The following is a 10,690-nucleotide window of genomic DNA, read 5'->3' on the forward strand; positions in this document are numbered from 1 at the left end:
GTTTGGGATCAGCTCCCTCCCTCCTCAAAATTAGTGAAGCTAATTCATTCATTAGGCTCTTAGTATATTGTTATGGCAAGGACATGTAACTTTCTCTGGGCCAAATTTGCTCTTAGTCTGTGAGATGCTCACTGGGGTGTGTTCTCCAAAACGCAGACAAACACAAAGTGAGTTGGGCTAAAACAATGTGTTGAATTTCACTTATCTTTACACCTAATGTTAATTAATTTGTAAGTACAACTATATCATTATATTTTAATAATCTTCCATCTTGGCCATATTAAAAACAATAGCTTAGTGACATTTTAGAAAGGTTTTAGCTCAGGCTTTGGGAGAAATTCATAAAGCTCTGAAGCTTCAGGTATAGCTTATTGCTATCCCCACCCAAGTCTATATAACTGGCTCAGTGTGGCCCACTATATGCCTGTACTTGCAAAAATATATTTAACTTAGGCAGAAAAGTGAGACTCATAATTCTAACCAATTTTAATTTGGGCTCATCCTTGTAGACTTGACTTGGCTTTCAGAATGGTCACCTTGTCGAGCTGTAGCACAAACAAACTTGTGTTACTCACAACCATCATCAGCTAGCCCAAGAAAGAACCAATGAATAATAGGAACAGAACCTAGTCAATCATGGTAGAACCTCAAAAGTGAATGACGTAAGTGACTTATGAGCAAGACTGCTTGGCTTGTTCATTGTTTTCCTTCTTTTATATTTTTAGAGAAAAGAGTCATGACACTTCATATCAGATCAGACCCAGAACATGACTTAATTACAAATTTTCCAAATTATAATATATCATACATAAAAGTCCTTGACAGAAAAAGAAAACCAAGGACAAATATTCCTCTTGAGGATCATAGCTTAGCTTGATGGTTTTAAAAGAAAAGTGAATTAGTAATTATTTCAAATTATTCAGCTACTTTTTGAAGATTTTGCACAAAAGGATCATTTTTGGATAGTTTGCCCAAGCAGATTGATTCCTGGAACAAAAAAAATCCAAATGTTTGTGAATATAAACCTGAAGGAGAATCTAGATGTTTTAATTGATACAAACGACTTTGGGAAAATTTATTTTCTGAGATATAAGATGAAAACATATTAAATAAGCCAGTGGTTAGAGTGCAGTACTGCAGGCTACTTCTGCTTCCTGCCGGCTGCCTGCAATTTGGCAATTCAAATCTCACGAGGTTCAAGGTTGACTCAGCCTTCCATCCTTCCGAGGTGGGTAAAATGGGACCCAAATTGTTGGGGGCAATACACTGACTCTGTAAACTGCATAGAGAGGGCTGTAAAGCACAGTAAAGTAGTATATAAGTCTAAGCGCTATTGCTATTGCTATAATAGCTATAATAAAACTAGGTACTGTAGTTTTCTAGGGTTGGACAGCCCATAGCTGTGTGTACCTCCAGTACCCCATCTATAATCTCCAACATACCAAAGACATACCACTAAAATTCAATGGCAAAAAGATAGATTTTCAAGGGAACTTTTACCCTTCAGAATTAAGGATGAAAATAATAGCAGGAAGGCAGTGGGAGTCAATCCCTGAAAAATGACTAGAATTTGCACTTGAGCTCACTGCTTTAACACTGAAAATTGGCTGCATTAATTAGGACAGATTTATGGGGTTTGGCCAGATAGGTTTAAGAGTGAGAATAGAAGCATTTTCCCTCCTAGAGGCCTTCCAGCCCCATTCTTCGATCAAACCAAAAACACAAAATCAATTTATATAAAAGGAGTCAAGTGAATTCTTCCTTACTGATAATAGCTGGAATCAGAAGAAGGGATAGAAAAGAAGGTAGAACAATGGTGAAATCTAAATTTCTTTCCTACTAGTTCTGTGTGCGTGGTTTGGTGCAGTGGTGGGATTCAGCCAGTTTGCACCACTTCGGGAGAACCGGTTGTTAACTTTCTGAGCAGTTTGGCGAACTGGTTGTTGGAAGAAATCATTAGGGCAGAGAACCGGTTGTTAAATGACTTGAATCCCACCACTGGTTTGGTGGGCATGGCTTAGTGGGGGTCATGTGACTGGGTGGGCATGGCTATGTGACTGGGGGATCAAAAGACAGAAACTCACTAACAATGTCCTGCTGGAGCAGGGTTGGACTAGATGACCTCCAGGTCCCTTCCAGCCCTGGATTATCCGCTGAAGCTGTGTCTAGTATCAGGTTTGTTCTTCCTCTCCTTTTTCCTCCCTCCCTCCTTCTCTCTCTCTCTCTCTCTCTCTAAAATGAACCCCCCCACCCCACCCCCATTTTTTGCCCAGCAGGCTTCAGCTTTTTTACTTTTTAAAAAATGCTTTTAAAAGTTAAAAAAAGAAAGCCTCTGACATCAGGCACCTCAGCTGGGATCATCAGAGCCTTGTTTTAACCCTTTAAAAGCATTTTTTTTACAACCTCTTCGGCAGAAGAGGTTGTTTAAAAAAGGCTTTTAAAAGAAAAAAAAGGCTCTGACGATCGCGTGGCTCAGCTGGACATGGGAGGGGAATCACCGAACCACCCACCACCGTTGCTATCGGATCAGCCGATCCGGTCCGAACCGGGAACATTTCACCCCTGGGGTAGAAGCAATAAAGTCTCTTAGAGGGTCGAGGTTAAAGGTTCTGCTAGTGGAATCATCATCAACAACACCAACCTTTCTATTTTGACTTTCCTTGTTTTTTTCTCAAGACAACATATACAGTATATACAATTCTCTTATCCAGTTTTTCCGAACAACAATCCTGTAAGGCAGGTTGCACTAACAGATGGTGACTGGACCAAAGCCCCCCAGGGAGATCTCCATCAAGTAAAATGTGGGTTTGGGTCTCTCCAGTCCGAAGCCAGCACTTTAACTATGACATGACACTGGCTGGCATTATCCTACATGAATGACAAATGAACAGAGCAATGTAAGTCTCCTTGGATGCTTTCAGAGAGGCAGTTTTCACTGCTCTTTAAAAAAAAAAAAGTATTTTTGTGCAAGTCTGTGATCTTTTCCTCTTCCATGTATTTTTCTGTGGTAACAAGAAAAAAAGGTGGGGAGGAAAGTGGTCGGAAAATATGAAAGGGTTCCAAAGGCAGATGGCATTAAACACTGTAAAACTCTGTGAATCAGACAGAAAGCCTCAACTAGAAGTGCTCTATTTTAAAATAAAATAGCTGGGATCATAAGCTATATCAATTAAGAAAGATAATGGAAAGAAAGTTTTACTTTTACTTCTCTTTCCCTCCCACTGCAAGTGCTGCAACCAGCACCTCACCACAACACACACATACACACACACACGATTTCAAGAGATAGGAAGAAAGAATTCACCTGCTGAGAGAGCAGGAAATGAGGCTCGAAGTCTAACTTAGCACAAGTCTCACTGTCCCCCAAGGATCTTTCACACCTGTTAGATTCGGGCAATAACGAGGCAGGAGACCAGGATAGTGACAACAGCTCTTTACTATATGGTGAACCCAGCAGCCAGTGCTGGGAAAAACCTCTCTTTATATACAGTTTAACCGGGGGCTTCAACCAATCAGCAACGTGCTATTTTCCCGCCAAAACTTTTAAAGATACATTACACTCCTTCCCTCCCAGAAAACACTTTACCACTATTTACATGAAATTAACATCTTATTTGTCAACGTAATCACGCAAGTAGACTGGGCGTCTCCTGACTCTTTCGGACCTGCGCAATGCATTTTCTGGGAGTGAGTCGAGCTGACCGGAGGGACTGTTCGTTCCTCTCAGCTCCTCCTCTAGGCCATCCGGCCCTGGATTATTGGCAGAGTCGTCCCTGCTGTTTTCAGGAGGAACCGGTTGGCGTCGCTGGACCTCTTGGAACTCAGATAAGTCCCGCGTTTGCTCCGGGTTTGAGTCAGCTGTGTATTCATACATTGAATAGTCAGGGTCTGTTTTCTCAGTTATGCGTTTCCTTATTTGATCTATGTGGCGTTTCCATACCCGGCCATCCTCTATCTCTACTAGATATGATTTTGGCCCTGTTATTTCTAGGACTTTTCCTGCTAACCAGGTCGGGCCCTCGCTGTAGTTGTGTGCCCACACTAGGTCGCCTATTGCCATCTCTCTTGTTTTACCGTGTGCCCCTTTGTAACCGTCTGGTGTGTAGTTTGGGTTTAAACGGTCTAGTGGGCACCTAAGCTTCCGACCCATTAATAGCTCGGCCGGGCTGCGGCCAGTTGTTACACAGGGGGTTCTGTGTTGGACTGCTAGATATGTATCAATTTTGTTTGCCAATCGCCTGGCTTGATTCTGGCCAATGCTTCTTTGGCGCCCCGACCGAACCGTCCTGCAAGGCCGTTCGTCGCAGGGTGGAAAGGCGCCGAGAGGACATGTCGGATGCCCTCCTCTGCCAAGTACCCCTCAAACTGGGTTGCCGTGAATTGCGGGCCGTTATCGGAGACTAAAGTGTCGGGCAACCCGTGGGTTACAAATAGGTGCCGTAGGACTGAAATCACGGCCTCGGCTGTCATGGATCTCATGAGAATGATTTCCAGCCATTTGGAGTAGGCATCGACTACTACCAGAAAGGTTTGGCCGTGGAAGGGGCCGGCAAAATCGATATGGATCCTAGACCAGGGGCTCTGGGGTCTCTCCCATTCCCGAATCGGGCCGCTAGTAGCGGTCTGGACTCCTGGCAGGCCTGGCATTTCCCTACCCTCTCAGCAATTTCCGAGTCCATTAAGGGCCACCACACATAGCTTCTCGCTAGACCCTTCATCCTCACGATCCCTGGGTGACCTTCGTGAAGGAGATCCAATACCTTTTTCCTCAGTTTCTCCGGGATCACCACTCGATCCCCCCATAGCAGGCACCCCCCTTGAGCCGAGAGTTCCCCACGTTTTTTTACAAACTCTTTAAAACGCTCGCCCGGCGCAGCGGGCCACCCTCTTTGTACCCAACCAATTACAGTTCTTATTGTAATGTCCTTATACGAAGCCCGAGCCACCTCTTTGGATGTGACTGGGCCAGAGTCCAAAGAGTCAATTAGCAGAACTGGTATCCCCGGAGTGGGGTCTTCGATAGTCTCTGGTAACGGGCATCTGCTCAGGGCGTCTGCATGCCCTAATTCCTTTCCTGGCCGGTGTAGTAATTTGTAAGAATACGCTGCCAGGAAGATAGTCCATCGGGTCAGTCTTGGCGAAAGTGCCACGGGCGTTGGGCGGTCGCCTGCCAGCAGACCTAGCAAAGGTCTATGGTCCGTGATGATTTCAAAATCACGACCAAATACATACTCATGGAATTTCTTTACTCCTGAGACTATAGCCAAGGCTTCCTTATCAAGCTGGCTATAATTCCTTTCAGTTGATGACATGGTTCGGGAGTAGTATGCAATAGGGGCTTCTGTGCCATTTGGTAACCTGTGGCTGAGCACAGCCCCCACCCCATAGGGAGATGCATCGCAGCTTAACACTAATGGCAGCGTGCCATTGTATTGGATAAGGAGGCTATCACTCGTTAGGAGATTCTTTACCCCTTCGAATGCCCTAGCTTCCGCCTTTCCCCAAGACCATGCAGCCGTCTTTGCTAGTAATTTATGCAGCGGCTCGGCTACTGTTGCCTTATTCCTTAAGAATACCGCGTAGAAGTTGACCAGACCTAAGAATGCCTGTAACTCCGTTTTGGTTTTTGGAACCGGGGCCTTCCTGATGGCCCGTACCTTGCTCTCAGTGGGTGAATCCTTCCTGTCTATCCGGTAGCCCAGGAATTCCACAGACTCAACCCCGATCTGGCATTTGTTTAGTTTAACCGTGAGACCGGCAGACCGGAAAATGCCCAAAACTTTTCGCAGCCTTACCCCTAATTCCTCTAGGTTTTCAGCGGATACCAGTACATCGTCAAAGTATGGTACCACCCCTGGTAGGCCCTGCAATAGCCGCTCCATCAGGTTCTGAAATAACCCTGGAGCCACACTAACCCCAAACTGTAATCGGGTACACTTAAAAGCCCCTCTGTGAGTCACAATTGTCTGCGCTTCGGCTGTGCTGCTATCTACGGGCAGCTGTTGATAGGCTTGGGCCAAGTCTAGCTTGGCAAAACTTGCCCTTGCCCCATTGAGTGCAGTAAGTGCTGTACCACCGGACGGGTAAGCACTCTTTTGCAACGCTTTGTTAAGCGTTGCCTTGTAGTCAGCGCAAATCCGGACCGATCCGTCCGGTTTGACTGGGGTGACTATAGGGGTCTCCCACTTAGCATGGTCAACTGGCACTAGAATTCCCTGGTTTACTAGCTTGTCCAGTTCCCGGTCAATCCTGGGCTTTAGGGCGAACGGGACCCTCCTAGCCTTTAGATGGATAAGGGCAACTTGGAGGTCTATGTTAAAAGAGATAGGGGTCCCCGTGTACTTGCCCAGGCAGTCTCTGAAAACGTCCCCAAATTCTTTCACGAGTGCGTCTTTGAGGTCGACTTCGTTCCTGAAGATTCCAGTCACTCCCATGCCCAATGCTCGGAACCAGTCCAGTCCCAACAAGCTTGGCAGGGTCCCATCGACGATGGTGATGGGCAGGGTTTTCTTGTACTGTCCATACTCGACGTGGACGGACATTACCCCTCGGACGGGGATGCGATTCCCTTGGTAGTCTTGTACCTTTAATTTCTGTGGTTGCAGCTTGCGCTTTGCGATGGCGGGTAAGGCTCTCACGAGAGTGTCCCAGGACATGATCGTGATCGATGAGCCGGTGTCCACCTCCAATCGGCACGGCACCCCCTCAATCTTTGCCTTTGTAAAGATTTTTTTTTCTATGCGAGTTGATGCGTGACCCACTCTCACGACAGTCTGATTCAACTTCGCGCCTTTTTTAAACTGACCACTCGCGGGCCGCTTCGCCGTTCCCGCGCTCTGATTGGCCGTTGAATTTTTGGCGGGAAGGTTGGGGAGCTCGACAGACCTGTGCTAGTTGCCCCTTCCTTTCGCATCGTCGACAAGTTGCATCTTTAAATCTGCATTGTTGTCGTTGGTGTTGCCCTCCGCAACTCGCGCAGTCACCACGGTCTTCATTTTCCGGCCTCCCGGTGTGGAAGACTCCTTCCTCTTCCTCACCCTCCGACTCGGCCTGGACCTTTTCATTGTGGACCGGGGTTGGTTTCGCACCAGCCGTTGGTGTGACTTGCTTTTGTAGGGTTTCCGCCGCTTGGGAAGACATCTCGTGAGCCCTGGCTTCGTCCAAGGCGTTTGCCAGCGTTAGGTTGCTTTTAGACAGCAGCCGCCTCCGCAAACGGATGTCCCTGACCCCACGGATGAGTTGCTCCAGCAACGCCTCATCCAAGTCTCGATACTCGCAATGTTTTGAGGCTTTCCGCAGGGCGGCCATGTATGCGCTGATGGACTCGCCCTCTGCTGTCTGCGCCCCGACCAACTGCTTCATACTTGACGGCGCAGTGCAAATGGGCTTTCAATAAAGTCTGCAGAGTTTGCCACGGCACCGACTGTACCGGGCTTTCAGCTAGGATTCATGCGTGTCGAAAACATCTGGACCGCAGTGGCTCAGGAAATACGCTCGTTTCCTGTTGTCTGAAACTCCTTGAAGCTCGTTTGCCTCGAGGAAACACTCGAAACGAGCCATGTATGACCCCCATTTTTCTTTAGCTGGGTCGAATGGCGCTGGCGGTGTGTAGCCGGACATCGCTGCTTTCCGCCCCTTGTTTGCTGGGTTCGCGTCTTCCTGGTGAGTTCAGCTCTTTTCCTGGCGCTCTTAGCCTCGAGATCCCACCTTCGTCGCCAGTGTTAGATTCGGGCAATAACGAGCGGGTGTTTTGTTTTAGCTGCCCTGTTGTTACCAGAATACAATACAATATATAATACAATAATATAATACAATACAATAATTATAATTATTATTATTATTGTTATATATTATAATTATAATAATATAATACAATACATTATAATACAAGAGCAAACAATAGATTTAAACTTAATGTTAACCGCTTCAATCTTGATTGCAGAAAATATGACTTCTGCAACAGAGTTATTAACACTTGGAACACACTACCTGACTCTGTGGTCTCTTCTCAAAATCCCAAAAGCTTCAACCAAAAACTGTCTACTATTGACATCACCCCATTCCTAAGAGGTCTATAAGGGGCGTGCATAAGAGCACAAAAGTGCCTACCGTTCCTGTCCTACTGTTTCCTTTCATTCTATCAAATTAATATAGTTATTGCATACTTTTGCTCATATATATGCTTATATGATATGTAGTTATTTTATGTTGATGCTTGTGTATATTGTTGTGACAAAATAAAAATAAAAAGAATTATACTCTTTTGAAAGCCCGTTGCACTTGTTTTATATGTTTTCTTCTCTTCCTTAATCATCAGATTTACAGTTAGCCACTTGGCAAAAATCTGGTAACCTAAGCATTTCAGTGAAAGGTCAGGTCATAATTTTATTATTAATAAGCCATAGGGCACTTTGCAAAAGAGCAAGCTAAATTGTCCCTGTTGCTTTCATTTGGGTATTAGGGCACACTTTCATAAGAAGCAGTCTTCCAGGTGAGCTCTGCAGCCCACCTCACCTCACTGTCATTATTGCTCCTTGAACTGAGCTTCTTCCAGTTCAGCATCAGCTTCAGGGGAACACACGGACTTTTTTTTCCTTCCAAATTGTGATGTTGGAGCTCCATGGAATTTTGAGGCCAAGCCAACCATTTCCCCATTAGTAGGATCTCCTGGGCTTTAGTAGGGCAGAAGGCAGTTTGTTTGCTTGCTTATCACAATGAAAACTATCACAACAGAAGAAGAATACTGTGTAAGATAGCCTTTAAGGGGTATATTTTTTTACTTCCCCATAAGTTGGCTGAAGAAGTGCTGGTTGGTTGATCTGGAGTTATCCCTAGGCTACTATAAAAGTGGTTCTGGTATTTGGGAACACAGGAGAGTTTTAATGGCAGCTCTGTATAACTTAGATATCCAAGTTACTTTTTCAAAAAAAACAACAACCCACCAAGAAGTACCAATTACTAGGAAACAAAAATTACATTTTAAATTCAAATATAATTTCATATATACTGTATATGCATACTATATACATATACACACAAACATATATTCATATACATTTGAAATTCAATGAAGTGTGAAATATAAGGGATAAAATCTAAGGGAACTAATTTCAATCTAAGGAATAATACGTCCTGATCTCCATATTAATCTGCCTAGTGTGAAATCATATTAAATCAGAAGAGGTTCAGTTTTCAAGCACCTTTCATGCAAATATTCTCCAATTAGCAAACTGCCTTTCCTTACCTATGAAAGGTTTATTGAGTTCGTGTATCTTCTTTTCTTTAAAATTCAAAGGAAGTATTGGCAATGATATTTCAAAATGAGAGGTTATTTCTTCCTCCAGTTTTATCCCCACAACGAATCTTAACCATTACACAGCTCTTTGTCCTGAGAAATGAAAAATCAAAACTCTATCCCATCCAGGTGAGAACTAAATTAGAAATGGCAAAAGTTCAAAGTAAACTTTAGTTTAGTTTTATATTACTATATTAAATTTCAGAGGGAAAAATGTAATGGAAAACTTTTGTATTTCACAGGAACCCTATTTGGGCAACATGTTCAATTCAACACTTAAGGAGCGGTGAGCAATCCCTCCACACTCCAATATCACATGTGTGACATCACTGAAGAGCTGGCCCTCAATAGGTACAGCACAAGTATCTGCAGTGGAAACTCAGTGCATGCATGCAAAGGCTTCCATGTAATCGGAATACTGCAAGATTGATTTTCTACCAGTTTTCCAGCTGCGGACAGTATCACTGTAGTCATGGAAACGGCTCTTCAGTGATGCCACCAGTGGGACTTCTAAAGGGGAGGGGTTGCCTTCATCTGTTCATTTACATTCACAAATGTCTGACATGAGCATAGTTAAATGCATAGTCAGTTTTGTCTAAAAAGCCCAAAAAGCCACTTACTGCCTAAAGGTAAATAACGATGGAATGTATCAAATGCTTATATCTTCATAAAGCACATATCCTCTCTATCAAACAGTATGCTTCGTTTATGGTAAGATGCTGACATTTAATAGAAAGCATTATATTTGCTTGTCTAGTTCTTTTTCAAATTGATGACTGATGGAGATACTGTTTTGTCTCCCCTGTGTTGTATCTTATTTAATATAAAAGTTCATTTTTTTTCATGCTATTTATGATGGGTGAGGGGAAGGACAAGGCATCCATTTTGTCCTTATAATAATTCTCAGGCATGTTATTTTGTTGCCTGAGGCAAAGATCAGGACTCTGTCCATCAATCCCACCTCTGCAAGTTAACTTGTCTCCTAAATGTTGCTTCAGTAATAATGATCATCCTCCATCAAATCTCATGACAGAATCTGAATTAGAAGTATAGGTCTGATTGTTTGCAATTACAAACATTGTCTTTTGAAAACGGGCAGAGAACTGTCATTGCCAACACTTCCATTGGAGTTGTTTTTAAAGTGGACGTGCTAGAATTGTTTTACCTAAGGCATTTTGCTTGCATGTTGTCTCACTAAACGCACACACAATTTATATCCCACCTTGACAGTAGTTCAAGGGAGCGTCTGCCACTTGGATAGGATTTAAAGGCACTTTGGGTTCCATTTAGCATTTTCTAGCTGAGCTACTAATTGCCACATTTCCAAAGTACAAAAAATAATCACCCATAAGAACCAGCTTGCTTCAGCAGAATCAGACAAGTCTGGCATTTTTA

This window comes from Ahaetulla prasina, chromosome 1, assembly GCF_028640845.1.
Source record: "Ahaetulla prasina isolate Xishuangbanna chromosome 1, ASM2864084v1, whole genome shotgun sequence".
NCBI lineage: Eukaryota > Metazoa > Chordata > Lepidosauria > Squamata > Colubridae > Ahaetulla > Ahaetulla prasina.